This window comes from Zonotrichia albicollis, chromosome 4 (genome assembly GCF_047830755.1).
Source record: "Zonotrichia albicollis isolate bZonAlb1 chromosome 4, bZonAlb1.hap1, whole genome shotgun sequence".
Taxonomy (NCBI): domain Eukaryota; kingdom Metazoa; phylum Chordata; class Aves; order Passeriformes; family Passerellidae; genus Zonotrichia; species Zonotrichia albicollis.
Genome location: NC_133822.1, coordinates 16645294 through 16659060, shown reverse-complemented (window position 1 = coordinate 16659060; position 13767 = coordinate 16645294). Strand labels below are relative to the sequence as shown.

Below are 13767 nucleotides of genomic sequence, written 5' to 3'. Positions count from 1 at the left end.
CAAATCTTCTATTGACCAGGACTGCACCAGGACCATGATGTCAAACTATTCCCTCCCTCCTTGTGCCTGGTGTCTTGCCAGCCATGTCCCTCTGGACAAACACCAGGTATGAGCCATCTCATGGTGAGGAGGGACTACCAGGGAACCTGACCTAACTGCAAATAAGAGCAAGTGTAAACCCTGGCATCTAACTGTCCCAGCAGCCAAGGAATACTATTGCACTTGTTTGGGTGTAGTTTCCAATGAGGCAAGGAGGAAGCAGGAGCAGGAGCTGGTGGGCCATGCTCACACTTATCCACACAAGACAGCATCATTATCAGTGTCTCATTCAGTTCTGTAAAGGAAATAATTTCCTAAATGCTAACCCTCTGGATATATCAGGCCCTGGGGCAAAGAAAGATGCTTGTGTATGAAAAGACAACTTCTAATGAATGTTCACAGCAGAACAAGTAGTTCTTTGACACAGCCATGTTTCCTGCCTGTTATTCAAGTAATGAAAGGAAATCATCAGATCTCACAGTGTAACACACCAATTGCTCTCTAAATGCCCTAGGCAACAACAGGCTTTGTTCCCCCATCTGCTCTCCTGAAGGGCCCATCCTATTTGCTTTGCTACCAGCAGCAGATTTCCATGGATGCTGAATGGAGAACTGAGTCTCATGCGAGACACCAACCAGTGTAAGAGGGGCTGCAACAAGATCAGGGGGACATAAACCATAGAGGACAGCAGTCAAGGGTTGGTGAAGATCATCCTCCAGGCTTTTCAAAAACAAGGCAGAAAGATCTTGCTCCCTGTTAAATTTGAGAGGTTTTTAGAACTATTGCCAGTAAGAGCTCATATATGAGTAGTACAGCAGTAGGCACAACCAGTTTTGGTGCAAATGCAGATGCATGAGGGCACTGAGGAAGCAAGCTCTGTTTTATCTCCAGCCCTTGTCCTTTATGGTCCATATGCTGGAAAGCAACTATTTGCTGGTAAGGCTTGCACTGATCCAAACCACCAAGGGCTACAACACCTGTGGATCTACCTGAGAGTGGAAAGGTGAATCAGCCCTCTAACAGGCTCCTACAAACCTCTAACCCCACATTTAGAGAAGGTGGTGGAGCCCAGGAATCAAGGCACACACCCTAAATGCTGGCTTGCAGCTGCAGCTCTGCAGCTCCCCAGTCCCAGATTTTCCCCCTTCACTTTTCCCTTCTGCTGGGTTGGATTGGGAGATGGAATCACCAGGTCCTCCTGCCAGCCGTTTCTCAGCTTCTGGAGCCCAGGCAGGGCCCCTCTCCCCAGTGCCTGCCTGCAGCAGGGCCTGCTAGCTGGCTAATCAGTTTATTCCAATGCTGCAGCACAGCCTCCTCGTCTCAGAGGAGCAGAGCTCCACGCACTGTCAAATGTGAGAGAAAAAGTAACACGTACTTAATGAAACATGTTTGATCTGTCACGGTCCTTGGCACATTCCCATTTGCTGCAGTCCAGGGCACATTATCAAGTGCAGGATGTTTAAGTCTGGGTTTGGTGAGGATGTCCCAGGAAGCTGGCAGGACAAGCCTAGCTAATTCTTTGGTTTTATTCTTTTAATGTAAGGTGGATCCAAGAGCCAGCCTATTTCTACTAATATTTGTGGTTTTATTTCATTTTGGCTAGAGTTGTTTCACACATAGGTGCAGAGGAAGGTCACAATCAGAGAATCACCTCCTCTCACCTAGCCCTGGGAAGGGAATGTATGAGTGCCAGCCACAGCCCCAACCCTGTCACCAGCCTCCAGCTCAGGGACACTTGGATCAGGACTTTTTATTTGTCTTCTGACTCCTGAATAGGCCAACATGAAGGATAGAATTTGGGATGCTGCAATGAGGAGGAACACAGCTGGGGGAAACACAGAGCAGCAGGGGAGACACAGCACTTGTGCCTTCATTTTCATATTTTAAGAAGGGGGAAAGCACCCTGGCTATGAAATCAAATCTTTTCAAGTGGGAACAGATGGTGGATTAAACTGGTGCCTAAAGTTCTGGCTCTTCATGGCATGAAATACAACTTCTCCTTTCCCAGACTAAGCCATGCACATTACACATCCCCACTACTTCCCTCTCTGCTTCGCCTACTGTTTCTATGAGAGAGCCTATTCATACACCTCCTGGCTCTTCTCCTAAACATTTAATCCTACTGTGCCCCTGCTCTATATGTTCTTAGGCCAGATGGGGACTCAAATAACTTCTTGTTTCCAGCTAGGAACAATTTGGTTCTCCCACAGCAGTCACAGCCACCTACTGGGTTACATCCTCCCCAACAGGCAAACATTTTCCTTTTTCTTTGGTTGCTCCCTCCTTAATACATGAGTTTGGAGTACAGACTGTGCCCCTCACTGCTCGCCTGTAATTTTTCTGCTCTTCCTTCACCAAAGTTAGGAGAAAAATCCTATGACTACTTAATTCCCAGACTCTTTTTTTCCTCTGCCACAAAGTTTTCCCGACTGCTAAAATGCCATCTTGATGCAACCCACAGAGTCAACCCTGCCCCTGGAGACTCTCCTGCCACCACCTTCCCTCCTCAGCTCCCTCTGACCCCACCTGTCTCTTGTAGAGGTGCTCTGCTGTATTTCCAGCTCTCAGCACTTGGAGGAGATGGGGGTTTTGTTGCCCTTCACAGAAATGACCTGTGGTCTGTTATCTTCCCACAGACAGCAGTGAGCTCCCTCTATGCAGCTCCATAGGAAATGGTACAGTATTTGCTACTGGGCTTGGTGAATGGAGATGGCCACAATTTTTTTCCCCAAAAGATTTATGGCTGGGAAAACAAGAATACACCTGGATTCCTTCAGGACTCAGAGAAGAGACTGACTAGAAAGAGAGAAGGCAGCATGCAGGCAGCTATAGACCCAGAGCAACAAGTTCAATTTTTGAACATTTGAATGAAGCAACAGTCTCCCCTTGGTCACAAATTTTGAACTGTGTTTGTCCCACACCTACCACCATGGGATCCACAAAAGGCAAGGAAAACCAAAGACATCTCTGAAGCACTGTGGTCACTCAGCAGTTGCCTATGATGTGCTGAACACACAACGCAGACATGCAGGAGAACAGCATTTTTTGGCTTTGTTTGGAAACAAGATGCCACTGAAGGGGAGAGGCAGTAATAAGAAAAAGACGAGAAAGAAAGCATCATTTGAAGTGAAATACAGTGCTATCCTCAGCCTCTCTCAGGGCAAAAAAGGGCTTTTTCAAAGTTCCTCAGGTGAGGCAAGGAACAAGAGCGAGACAAGATGAGAGAGAAGCCACCTAGAGTTTTTGCACCAGAGGAAGAAGCCAACAGCAATTCTCCCAAAGCTTTTATTTCTGCAAACTTACTGCCTGTTCCTGACTGCTGTCAGACAGGAGTTCCTACTGCTGGGAAGTTAACATCCTCCATTTGACCTATTTTACTGTTTTATCATAAGGCAAATGAGATGAGGACAGTCTCCAGAGGGAATAGTGAAACAGAGAGAACAGCAGACAGAAATGTCTCTAAAAAGCAGCTGATAACATTTATGAGAGGAATCACAGTGTTAAAGCTCCTTTGGACACTCGAAGGTACTGCCTGAACCGCAGAATCACAGGTGACAACGCAGACAGCTGCAGTGCATTTATATTTCTTGGTTTCATTTTGAAACAAGCAGCAACCAAGCACATAAACTGCAATTTAAGATGGGGAGGGAGGAATCAGGAAGCAAGACGACCGGGCTGTGTTACAAAAGGAGGAGCAGCAGGACACATAAAATTCTTGGGTTGCGCAACCGGAGCCAGCAGTTAGTCAGCAGCTGAAAGCCTGCGCTGCATTCTGATGGCAGGGGGCGGGGGCGGAGGTGGGAGCAGAGACAGAAAATCAGGGCTCAGCACGGAGCAGCAGCGCCGAGGTGCAGCTTAAGGAGCCAACCCGGGTCAATTAGTGCATGGGGGCTGCTACTGGAATCGGTCATCTCTGCAAGATGGACAAGAAAATATTAGCAGTGCTTTCCAGCCAATCTAAGAGCAGCTACATAAGCAGAGACAGCTGTTTCCAAATCAGAATGCTGCTGGAGAATGGCTCACTCCAGCTGCATAACAGAGAAAGGCAAGGAAAGATGTACAAAGAGAAAAACCGATCAACTCCAGGACAGCAGTTGAAATTAAAATGCCTTTCATTTCAAGCAATTGAAAGTTAGTTGGCTTCTTTACACTTTCTAATTAACTTCCAGGTTCTTTGGGCTGCAGGGTATTCTCAAAGCATCTGTTCAGCAACGTTCTTGAGGCACAGGAGACTGTTCCAAGAATCAGATCCTACCTATGTTTTCTCCAGTGTGAAATAAAAGCAATGCTTGTGAGTTTGCTGCTTACTGACACCAGAAAGAGTGAGATAAGGAACTCTGTGTGTTCCTCATGAGTGAGTTCACTGATGCCAGGGACATCTGCAATACAAGATGCAAGGATTATAGAGCATCACCCTTAAGGGCACACACCCCAGTGCAGGAGGGTGCCACACGGGTCCTGCTCTGACTTCTGCTGCTGGACAGGAGATCCTCTGAAACTTCTAACAGTGGCTGGACTGTCTGAGGATCAGTGCAAATCTCTTGCTAAAAGCAAGGTAGGCTGCTGTTCCCAGGGCCAGATGTATCTCTGTTGGTGTCCATGGATCACCATCCCTGCTCTGGGCTACAGAGACACAGAGGTGGTTTCTTTCTGTAGCCTAGGAAAAAACCAAGATTAACAGATGAAGTCCATAAATGGTGTCTAAATAGGACTAGAAACCAGCCTTTACACCAAACCAGACAATCTCAAGACCTCCACTCAGGCTATGTGCAGTGCAACACAGCAGGAGGGCCAGCCACAGCAGGATCCATTCTTCTTACAGAGCACCAGCAATAGGTCTGGTACAGCCACAGATCCAGCCAGGCCCCAGTGGAGCCCCCAGAGCCACCTACCCCACAGCTGGAGCCATCAGACCAAAGTCCTGGGGCTGCACTGGGCTGGCTCAGAGGTCCTTGTGTGCAGCCAAAGCATGTGGCCAGCACTGCTCCTGTCACTGGCTGGAGAGCAGAGCAGGTGAATGGCACAGAGGGTGACAGCCACGCTGCTCCAGCACTTACTCTGCAAACAGGTCCCTGCACAACGGGGCAGCGACCTGGGGTGCAGCCCAGGGGTGCTCCAAGGGACAAGACAGAGTCTGCAGGGTGCCTGCAGGGCTGCCACCTCTCTGGGGCAGCAATTTCATGGAGCAAGATGCCAGCCAGCAGCCCTGGGCAGGCCAGATGAAGAGATCAGGCTGCCAGCCCTAGCCCTGCTTGGCCAGCTGCTGCCATCCCTGCAGCTGGGGGTGAGGGCTGAGGGAAGAGTGGGAAGCAAAGCTGATAGAGCAGGAGAGCCGAGGAGCCAGCACTGCAGGCAGAGGTTCAGAGGTGGGAGAGCAGCACAGGGAATTTGGCATCACACTGCTCTAGGCACTTGTATCTAAGCTCCTCCGGGTAGGCACACCCTGCCTGACCTCCCAAAAGCACAGCCTGGGGACACTTGCTGTCAGTGATGAGAAACAGGAAGCACAGGGGAAGAGCACTCAAGCAAGACACTTCCAAAAGCCAGGAAGGGCTGAGGGATAACACATTGTCTCATGCTTCCCAGCAGGGAGGTGAGGGGAGCCAACAGTGTGTGTGGCACAGCCTGGTCCCTCAGCACAGATGTGTGTGGCCAGCACACAGCAGGGTCACAGGGCTCCCTGCCATGATTGTCCCCACACTGTGCTCCCTGCTCAGCCCTGCACAAGCCCAGCACTCTGTGTCAACCCTGGGCAGGCTCAGCCAGCTCCAGCTGGTGCTCAGGACAACTCACATCAGGTGAAACCAGCACAGACACAGGTGCATGGAGACCATGACTCCAGCAGTGCCTAAGTGTTTTCCAGCAGTTCCTGCCATAATTGCCATGACTGCATCCCACCTACACCCTCCAGGGGCCTGGTAGCTGCTCTCCAGCCTGGGGCACCCAAACTTTCCTCTAGCCTGCCCAGGACCACAGTCAGGTAGAGAAACAGCCCAGGCTCTTCAGCCTGCTCTCTGCAAGGAGCACATCTGCAACCAGGAATCCAGAAAAGTTGGGCTGCTGCAGAGCTGCAAAGGTCAGGTCCAAGGTTCAGCCTCTCGTATCACCAGCTGTCAAAGAGGAAAAACTAGGGCAATGGTATTTCCACTGGCATGAGATGAAAGCCCTGATTAGTAGTGATTACTTTAAAAGCACTGTTGATTTAAGAAGACACAGATCAGGTGTTATGAAACCCTCATGTGTTCTGCCTGCATTTGTTCACAAATATGCCCACAGATCCCAAGAGTTTGGCACTTGCAGAAAGACATGCACTGTCTCCCTGCCTCAGCCCTACAGGAACAAATTTGATTAAAACTCTGGGGTCAGAAGAACAAGAAGTGCACTGCCAGGCTCATCGTTAAAAACTGCAGCTCCCAAATCAATGCACTGGGGTCAGCACCTCTGCAGGGCAGCACAGGAGGAGAGAACTCATGCAGGCAGTAGCTGAAATGCCTACAGCCCACTCCACTCCCAGTGCCTTGGTTCCTGTACCTATTATCAACCAGCCAGCTCTGCCCTTCATCCCTGCCCCTGTCTCGCTCACTGTTGTCTCTGTTCTCAATATTTCTGCTCTCTGAGTACTTACCTGTCACTCTCTCCCTTTTTCTCTGCTGCCACAACCTTCAGGATCAATTACCCATCCTTCAGGCATCTCTTTGCTCTCAGCTTCCTGGTGCCCCCTGTGCAGCATCTCAGCCTGTCCTTTCTTTTTCCAAAGGAACCATTGAAAGAAAAACCTCTTCCCGGGGTTGATCCGAATCGATTATTTCCTCCTTATTGTCCATCTCACTCTTGCTTCACTGAACCTTGGGAAGATTTTGCCCTTGCAGATGTGCTGGCCCACTTTCCAGAGCACAGCAAGCAGCTGGCTGCGGGAGGACGGGAGCCATGGCACTCCCAGGGTGACACAAACACCCAGCCAAGATCCGCTCAACGAGCAAACGCCCAACTCACCTGAGCCCAGCGCAGGTCTCCCCAGGCAAGCCCCTCCCGTCCCACTGCAGTCCAGGCAGGGAATCCACTGACTGCCAAACAGATACAGCAAGAGTTAAGGCAGACACTACCCTCTCTCCTCCTCCTGTCCCACCCCTTCCAGCAGCTCCCCCCACCAAATTATCACCCAGCTCGTGCGTGGGTGGTGGGACGTAGGGAAGGGAGGTGCATCAGGGCAGAGGAACTTTCTCCCCTGTTCCCTTACAACATGCACCTCTCCAAACCTTGAACTGTGGCCCTGACAAGAAAGCAAGATGAGAAAGCAGCCACAGGCAGGCAGGGTGAAGGCCCAGAGTTCGTAAATATCAACTACAGCAGTCAGAGAGTAACTCCATGTCCTCTTGACCTCTGCAGGGCAGGAACTCTCCCTTGGCAGACCCTACAGCATGGCCCAGGCTGGCTGCCACATATTCCCACTGCTCTGGGGCTCCACCACTTTAGTGGGATAGGGGCATCCCTCAATGTCATCCTACAGAACGAATCTCCACAGAGCATTATATTAAACCTCCTGTGGCCAAGCTCAAACCTCACCAACACCATCAGGTAGGTGGAGCAAAAGGCAGAGCATGGGTGAAGAAGGAACATTTGCTCTAGGGTCATGCAGACCCCTCCATGCTTGTGCCATATGCTGAGAATACAAGCACAGCTCAGGGACACAGCTCTGTCAGCAAGGAGAGGCACTGCTGGAGTCTTTACAGTGTCTGGGTGCTCACTAGAAGTGAGCAATCCCTCTGTGGTTTTGTCCTGGCAGCTTTCTTTGGGTCCATCTCAGCTTTGATGCACTTCTCATGACCAACACCAGTAGCAGGCATTCCAGTTACACCGTTTTTCTCAAGATACTTCAGCTCAGCTTTTCTCTTTTTTTGATGGTTGTGTTTAATGCTATCACTCTTTTGTGTTCTGTTTTGTCTGCCTATGTCCTGCCAAATTCCTATTGATCTTTTCATGCTCCCATGTGGTCAAACCAGAGCAGCATGCAGGAGGGAACATGGGACACATCCAGCACATGCTCAGCTATGTCTGCACTCCCCAGAGGAGCATTTCTCAGCCTCTCAGTGGGAAGCTGACAGGAGCTGACAAAAGTCCTCAATGCCACAGTGTGGGGAAGGAGTAGGTTTACCTGCCTGCACACTCTGTAGAGGTTGTTTATAATGGTGTCTCCAGAAAATCCTCCATGTGTGCTAGAAGCCAGTGAATCAGATCCCATTAGAGCATGCTGGATTGCCCTGGGGACAAATGAGGCTGGAGAGATCAGGGGAATCAACCCTGGACTGAGTGGGATCCTCAGGATAAACCACTGAGGCCAGTTCTGGAGGCAGTAAGGGAAATCATCTCCATTTACTTGGGGCTTTTTTGGGATTAAACTTTCCAAGTATGCCATTTTCAAAGCTCTTGGCTTTCACCTCCCCCACAGGCTGGTTGAGTGGATTGGTCCCATACCCAAAGAAATACAGGCTGATTCTTTCCTTGTGGGATCTGGCATCAATATCAGACAGGACAGGCTCCATCTTCTGCCTTTTAGGGGCTGTCTCCAAAGTCCTGAAAGACTGCAAGGTGAAGGAGCATGTGCTGGCTCTGCATTGCCTCTGACCTTACTCGTGGAGGACAGTGCCACTGCCTGTCCTGTCACAGAGGGCTGGCATGACCCAGCACAACTGAGGAAAAGGTGCAATAGAGGTTATCCACATATGAAAAGGGGATTAAGATAAGCCTAGGTAAGCAGAGCTGACCTAAAAACTTGATTTATCTATACTGAAGTGTTCCACAGGAACATGGCAGGGGTTTTGCAAAGCTGTAGATGGGAAATGACCTGTGACATTAAGGTAAAACAAGAAGAAAGTCAACCTAAATGAAAACTTTATCCAGCAACGTGTGAAAGTCATTCTCTAGGAGGTGAAAAAAGGGCTATTTCTGTTTGCCAGCCTGGAGGTACTAGAAGTTACACTCAGGCTTCAGAACTTCCCACCAGGCAATAATTCACAGGGTTTTTAAATCCTGCTATGGGTAGGGACACATTTATCTCAGCACACCAGCTTCCATGTGAGTGATTTCACTGGTGTGATGACCCAGACTGAAAAGCAAAAATCACGTTCTGAGCAGCTCAGCTGGGGGGTACAAACTGTGCTCAGACCCATCTCAGGAGAGAGCAAAGAAAGGGATGATGCACTCCCTGACCATCAGCTGCCACCTTTTCTGGCAGAGTCAGCCCTGAGCAGGAGCTGTGTAGGTAGGACAGGTTTGCTGAAGGATTTGACAATCTGACTGCAGGTCACCCCACAATGAGGGCTCCTCCTCCACAAGTGTGGGTGCGGTTGCTCTTAAACACTCATCCTCAAAAGAGAAGCACTGCTTGCAATAAATGCTGGAAATGTCCAAAGCACCCCCTCCCCAGGGAGCACAAACCCCTCCCAGCCCTGGAAGCCCTGCTGTGAGCAGCTCACAACCAGCAGCACTCAGATCTCCACAGCTCTCCCACAGCACATCCTGAGGAAGCCCATCACTGCACCCAAGAGAGCACAGGAGAAGTGGGAAAGCACTGCTGTCCAAACACACAGAGGGGCTCACTCCCTCTGCAGTTGCCAGCTCACAGCCAGCTGCACGGGTTTCCATCCCCTCTCATGAGCAGAGGAGGAAAACTCTCTTTGAAAGGACCACACTCCCTCAACCTGCCAGGCTCAGGGCAGCTGGAGACCAGGACTCAGCCTTTGACCTGCAGGATGGCCGATCCCAACCTCAGATCTGCCCTGCACCTCCTCCAAGGTGTCCTCCTCCCCGCCCTGCTCACCACCTGCCAGCTGGCAATGCCCTCTTGCCTCTCCTTTTACCATTTCTTTTCTCAGAACAGCTGGCTCTTCCCAAACCTGGGTGTCCCCACCCTTTCCTCCCAGCAGCCAGCTCTGACATGCCTGCAGAGCCAACCCAGAGGAGCAGGCTGCCAACCTCAGCCCACACCAGGGCCACGTTCCCTGGCAGCACTGAGCCCCTGAGCCCGTAACACACAAGGCTTCCAGCCAAAATGAGTCAAATCTCCCCCTAGCCCAGATTTTGGGAGAGGTCTGTCAGCATGACAGCCTATGGGTGAACCCAAACTGTGCTTCACAAACATTAGAGGCTGTTGCTGGGACAGTCGGACACTGGAGCCTGCAGCCCTGGCTGCCCCCATCACTGAGTCACCTGCAGGAGAAACCTTCACTGCCTTCATTTGTCCAGACTAATCCCATCTTTTAACACTTTTGCTAACAAAAGAGGTGAATTGCTGATTGCCCCATGGGCACAGTTCTGCTGCTTCTTCATCTGAGAACACGCCTTGCTGACTGAACACTGTGTTTCCAGGGGATTTTCCCCTAGGCATTGATATAATTTATTTTTCATGTTTATTGCTAATTTCTGCTTGAGTAAGCCTGTGACTCCTGACCACAGTTTCACTGTAACTAATCACAAGTGAACATAACCAAAGCAACAAGAGCTAATGAGGCTCCACAGAACCCTGACAGGCTCCAGCAGCCACAGCACCACTCCTATTTTACTCCATTCTCTCCTTTTATGCACCATGGCATCCAACCCATCCACTTTTCTTGTCACCAAAATGTGCAGTACAGCTCACAATGCATCACTCTGCAACTGCCCTGTAGTTACCACTAAAGGCAAAAGGAAAAGACCTCTCAAGCATGTGTTCAAACATCCCAGGATTTGGGATGCTCTCCATGACAGTAAGTGCATCCTCATCCATGGGTCTGTCCCTGAGATCTGAAGTCTCTCTCCTGCCCTATGTGAGCATCTCCATCCATGGACAAAGAAAGCTGAGTTTCCTCCCCAGGCACCACTGACACAAAAAGGGAAAGCAGAGATGGGTTTTCTTGGATGGATGGATGGACATCCTTTCTAAGAACCTATGACTTGGGGCAGAACCTCAGGGACTTCTTTATTTTTGGGTTAATTTCTCATTTGAAAAAAAGAAAAAATAAACAGCAAAAAAACAAAAACAGAACAAATAAAAAAAAAACCAAACTCAAAAAAAAAACCCTCACAACCAAAAACCCAAAAAAGCAACAAAACCACAAAAAAAAACCCAAATCAAAACCAATCAAACAAAACTGAAAAACCATGACCACCACTACAAAACAATCCATGAAAAAAAAAGGCTTTTTAATGTCATGCCCATTATCTAATTAGTAATGGGTTGAATTCTCAGGCTAATTGATAGGTTTTGGATTCTGAAGGTGGGAAATACCCAGTGACCACACACCTCTTGTCTAAAGGGAGATCAGCATCTCCCCAGCTGGCAAAAGTATGGTGCAAATTCCACAGACTGCAAGGCTGATCTTGGAGACAATGAAAAGCCATTTCACCATATTCCAAATCATAATCACCATATGCTGAAATTGCCATATTCCAAATTTCACCAAAAAAATCCATTTAAGCATGGGGTCTCTTAAAAGTGTGATGAAAAAAATGCCATGTCTGGAAATTTCAAATTAATTCATTTCAAATTTAGTCCATCAACCTTTTCAATGAGCAAGATAGAATATACTTGATTCATATTTCAAGCCAGGTGTCATCAAGTCTAATACTTTGCTTAAAGTCATGTCAGAAATAAGACACTTATTTAAGAGTATTCAGCAAAACCTTTGGTTCTCTTGCTTATCTGACCTACCTAGCTCATCCACAGCTTTACTGCACTTGGGTCATGTGAGAGCACAGGCCTGGGAGATTTCCTGGGTCATATATAACCAGATCAATAAACCACATGCCCAATTCACTGGACGCCAGTCTATTTTGAAACAAAGCAAGTCACAAGCCTTTCAGCAAATTCACACTTTGCCTACATGCAGCCAAGCAGACTTTTACATCAGCCAGATTTTAGAGATAGCTGCAAACAATTACTGTTTTCTATTATGGTTGAAATATCTTCCCAGTGGGACAAACCTCTTAGAGATATTACTGGAAAATGAAAGCATAATTCTGTTTAAGGTTAACATTATGTGAATAAAAACATCTGTTGCTAGAACTTCTGTATTGAACTCAGTCCTCTTATGTTTAGAAGTAAATTTTACCAGCCAGTTCTGTTTCCAAGTGGCAGGGCAGCTGGTTGGCTCCATCTTCCCTCACGCTGTGGGTCTCTTCCAAAAGGGGCTTTCCCTGGATTTCTCAGCTCTTTACTACCTTTAGCTCATGTATCACCACAAAGTACAGTGGTAGCAGTGGTAATGCCCATGAAAATAGTGGCAGCCTCCAACTTCCCAGTGTTTTCCAGAGGCAGGGAGGGAAGCATGCAGAAACTTGCAATTTTGATGTGGGAGGTGCAGACCTACCAAAGCGGGCAACTCGTGGTAGTAAAAGGAACCCATGCACCTCACAGTCCATGTGGAAAATAGGCTGGGAAAAGGGAAGACAGGCTGGCAGTGACATGAGGTTTGCACAGCCACGCTAAAAGAGAGGCAGAGCAGCCCCGGAGGGCTCAGCTCTGTGAGTGCTCCCTCCTGCAGGTTAAACCTGCACCGCCAGCAGCAAATCCTCTCAGAACCTGGCCCTCATCGCAATTTCACAGCCTACATCAGCAGAAGCCCGTGATTCCTTTCCACACAGACCTGTGTCTATGTATCTCAGGTTTCCAGGCTCCAAGAACACTATATTGAGTCCAGGCAAACCAAACTCGGGAAATTGACATTGCCTAGAGGAGCAAACCCGTTCGTGCCACAGTTGGGAGCACGGTTCTGAGATCACGGTTCCCTGAGGGAGGCAGATGTCCTCAGAGAAAAGCTCCACAGGGAGGCGGGCAGGGAGGGCGAGGAGCATGGCGGGGTCACCGTGACCCCGGGCCCAGCGTCCCTCAGCCGGGCGCCGCCGCCTCCGCCACCCCATCCCGAGCGAAGGCTGAGGGCCTGGGGCCACCTTGTGGCTAATGGAGCGGATTGCGCTAATTCCCTGTAATTCGCGTCTTCCTCTGCCCGCGGCAGCACAGGCCTTGGCCCACCAGTGTCCTTGTGTGCTTCAGGAAGCCGAGCGCCTCCGGCTGCTGGTTCAGCTCTGTCTAGGCTCCAGCTCCCTCAGGGTTTCCTGGGAGCCATCCAGCTTCCCAGGGTTACGTGTCCTCTGGCTGCCCTCCTTGGATGCTGGGGCCACAGCACTTAAAACACAAGCTCTTTGAGTTGTATTTATTTTACCCAAACAGCCTGGAAACTAGGGGCCCTGTTTGTTGACATAACATGCAGATTCTGTTTCCAACACACAGCCCCTTCTTCCATTCACAGGAAAACCAAAATTACTGGCTCCAGAGCACCTGGGAAGGTAGTCAGCACTGAAAAACATATCTGCAGAGGGGAGGGAGAGCTTCCTATGATTCCTAACAAGAGGGAAACACAAATCCACATGCTGCTCTCAGACCCCAGGAACAGCCTTGGTGACTCATCAGACAGATGACATTTCTGTCTGAGATCTGGCAGCGGCTTCAGCAGAAGGTGGCATTGCACTCTTCACCCCAGGTCTGCCACTCAGAGAAGCTCTGGAACCCCTGTTCCCTGTTTTCCTTCCTACCCTAACCAAGCTTCCTCTCCTCTGGCCACCTTCCCATATCACTGTGCCAGTGCAACAGAGATCCAGGCCTGGGTGCCCAGCACAGCTCAGCTGACACGCATCTCATCTTAACATGCTGTTGGCAAGGAATGCCAGTGGGACAAAATAGAGACAGAGCAGATC

General features: G+C 49.5%; 1 protein-coding gene across 2 annotated transcripts in view; it reads right to left on the bottom strand.

Moving 5' to 3' along the window:
• Window positions 1–7178, bottom strand: part of SLC6A12 (solute carrier family 6 member 12) — a 37618-nt gene extending 30440 nt beyond the window's left edge. Inside the window, exon 1 of one of the 2 annotated variants that reach the window (XM_005482687.4) lies at window positions 7033–7178. The gene's annotated coding sequence lies outside the window, so the exon portion shown is untranslated. Of the gene's footprint in view, window positions 1–6664; window positions 6996–7032 lie in introns of those variants that run through there. The other variant, XM_074538947.1, reaches the window with a different exon arrangement.
• Window positions 7179–13767: the final 6589 nt, after the last annotated feature.